Below are 3,619 nucleotides of genomic sequence, written 5' to 3'. Positions count from 1 at the left end.
AGCTACTTTTTGTGGATCTAAAGGAGTTTACCAAATATTGAGAAGATAGCACCATTGATTTCAAGAAAGATTTAAGAGGTAAGTCTATGTTTTGAAGGTTTTTTTGTTTTTAATAAAAAAACTCATTTCTCTTTTACATTTTTTTTTTCCTTTTCTATTTTGTTTTAATGGACCAAAGAACAAACCCTAGGCATGCTTATTATTTTATTGAACAAAACCTAAGTGAATTTGTTTCAATTTTTTTATTTTTATAGTTGTAGGCTCTAGGTTTTTAATATTATTTTTAAAATTATAAACCATAAATGTTAAAAAAAATATATTTGTATGTTATTGCAAAATTGTTTAGATTTATAAATCAACTTTATCACAATATCAATTGGAACAACAATTAGAAGGGACCCTTGTTGGAAACCAACCATCACAAGGGGAAAAGAAAGGAGAGATATTGTGTTTTCATTGCAAATAAATTTTGCAAGTGTAGAGCATTAATGGATTAAAATACCATCTTGCACATCTACCATGTCGAGATGTCAAACCATGATATATATTATGCCTATTGAAATTATGTGTGAAGTGCAAGCTCAATTAGAAACCTTTGAGTAAGAAAAAAAAACTAAAAAAGAGGCAAAGATGAGATGGAAGTCAATGTTGGAATCAGAAAATCTTCTTTTGTTCCTCTATTATGTCCATCTTTGGGTAGTGGTAGTGGAAGTATTAGCATTACGCCTAGAGTTAGTCATCTAGCTTAGATTCGTGAATATATTTTTCCATGTACTGTTCCAAATTCCCAACTATCACTTGAATGTGTTGGAACAAAAATAAAAATGATGTAACTAAAAGTGCAATTAGAGACTTCTAGTTCTATTGCACTATTACATTCCACATAGCCAAATATTCTTTTTTAAAATTTTTAGTTTGATTCTTTGTCTCTTGAATCTTTAATTTTAGAACTATGTCAAATCCAAATTTAAATTCTTGAGTTTACAATACTTATTTTATTTTGTTTACCTATATTAGGTCTCTTTATTTGCAAAGCATGGTGGATGCTATTACTCTTTGTAGGGTGAGGTTAAAAGCTCCTAATGACAATGAGATAAAGGTCCACATTTTGTCTCAAAAGGTGGTTAATGTGAAGGCCACAATTCAAGAGATATGGAAGAAGAAAGGTTGCACTATCATGACTGATAATTGGATAGACAGAAGAAATAGATCATTGCTAAAGTTTCTTATTTATTCCTCAAGTGATTGTACTCCCTAAATGTATTGATTTAGTAATTAATGTTTTTAATTTATACTTTATTGAATAATTGATTTTGTTCCTTTCTCAAGTGGCACAATGTTTACAAAATCTATTGATGCTTCGTGATAAACAAAAAATGTTGAATTCATTTGTGAAGCTTTGGAGGGAATCTTGGTTGAGGTTGGTGAGGATAATGTGGTGTAAATGGTGATAGATAGTGCAAAAAATTATGTTATTGTAGGTAGAATACTCATGGATAGGCACCCATCATTATTTTAGACTATTTGTGTTGCTCATTGCCTTGATCTCATATTGGAGGTGTGAGGTAGGAAAATGGAAAAACATCAAAGCAATATGATATAGGCAACCACAAACCTAAATTGCAATGAAAACAAATCCTATCACATTCAATAAAGGAATAAAAGCATAACATCAAAATATAATGCAAATCAAAGTGCAGATTTTGCCTCCATTGACCTCCATTGTTTCTCTTTTTCCTCCAAATGTGCTGTGGATTTCACCTAAAAAGTGAAAGTGTGATAGAAGCAAGATGATCGCAAAATCGCCAGCATGAGGATACTTGAGATGTGGTTGTTTATCAATGAGAAAAGGGCTCAATTTATAGAAAATTTGAGATTGATTGGATGGTTACAATTGATTTGAGATTGAAAGTAATCAATGGATGAGATTAAATGAGAGGACATGTTAAGTGATGATAAAAAGGAAATTGCATTTCTAATGCAAAAGAGAAGTGAAAATAAATATTTCCAACATTTATTTTTAACAAAATGTGCCAAAATGAAATAGAGATGAGTGAAAATGATTATTGAAAATATTGATTTTCAACAAAATATGCCATTTGAGAGTGGAGGAAATGAGTAGTGATGAATAAGTTGAATGGAGAGTTAAAGGGAGATAGAAATTAGCAAGTGGAAGAGATAAGTGGTGATGAAAATTGGAAGAAGGAAGAGATAAGTGAAAGGAGATGGAAGAGTTAAATGGAGAGAGAAATTAAAAAGTAGATGAGTTAAGTGGGGTCATAAATAAATAAATGAAATTCATTTATTCCACCAACACATGGTAATTAAATTAATTAAAAATTTATTTAATTAGAATAATTGGAGAAAGTGATTAAATAATTAAAATAATTATTTAATCATGGAAGAACAATTATCTAAGAATAAAGGGATTAAATAAATGAGTGAATTATTTAATCAAAGAGGAATAGTTAGGATAAAGGGATAACTAATTGAAGAATTATTAAACCCTAGATAAGAAAAGGGATAAAAGGGATAAATAATAAAAGAATTATTAAACCCAAAGTAAAATGAAGAATGAATTAGGTCAAACTAGGCCATGGTAGGATTGACATTATTAACAACGATGATAATGGACATGGTCAACAAAATGATTGATAAGGATCAAAAATTAACCAAATTGATAATGATAGGGATCAATGACAAATCGATCAACATTGATAAGGATTGATGAAAATTGACAAATATTGATAATGATAAATGATGATTGATAATTGATAGGGATTGGTGATGAATTGATAAAGATTGATAGAAATTGATAATGCTTGAAAATGATAAATGATGTCTAATTAACATTAAAGGTTGATCATGATCATGGAATGACAATTGAGAATGACATCGATAAGACCTAACTCAAATTTGAGAAAACAGGTTTGAATAGGAAAGAATGCAGAAGAACAAGACAATGTTAATAGATGATAAAGATCAAATGTGAAACATAGAGGAAGAGTTAGTAAAATGTGAAAAACTAAAAGAAGGTAACACAGACATGATAAAGTATGACACTGCAAGCGTTGACCATTTTTAGATGCCTATAGGATGATATTGCTAAGATTCCATGGATCAAAGTTGTTGGCAATATAGCATTATAACAGACAATGAAAGATTGTTGACATTTCAATAAGGATATTGAGAAGGTTGTTGATGATTATGGATATAACTGATTAAAGATGTTTACTGTCTTGATATTATTATTTTGTCATTGATGTCAAGAAATTGATTTTCTAATTCAATATGATGTTGCCATACCTTGAGAAGTATGATTTGAAGAATATAAAGATGTCGGTAAAAGACACAAGAAAGAATATGATGAATAAGGGGATGAATAAGGTATTCAATGGGCAACTATTACCGAGTCAGACAATGATGAGATCATGATGTTTAGATTGTTTTAACATCATACATATGTTGTAAATTGTAAGGTTAATACTATACTATGTTACCAAGCAAAGAACCTAGTCGGTAAACCCTAAGGAACCTAGTCAGTAAACCCTAAGGTTATTGGTATTGGTTAATGAAGGTGGAATGTCTACCGAGTGAACTTTAGTATTTACCAAGTTGT

This window comes from Cryptomeria japonica, chromosome 7 (assembly GCF_030272615.1).
Source record: "Cryptomeria japonica chromosome 7, Sugi_1.0, whole genome shotgun sequence".
In the NCBI taxonomy this organism is placed as follows: domain Eukaryota; kingdom Viridiplantae; phylum Streptophyta; class Pinopsida; order Cupressales; family Cupressaceae; genus Cryptomeria; species Cryptomeria japonica.
This window is presented reverse-complemented; position numbering follows the sequence as displayed.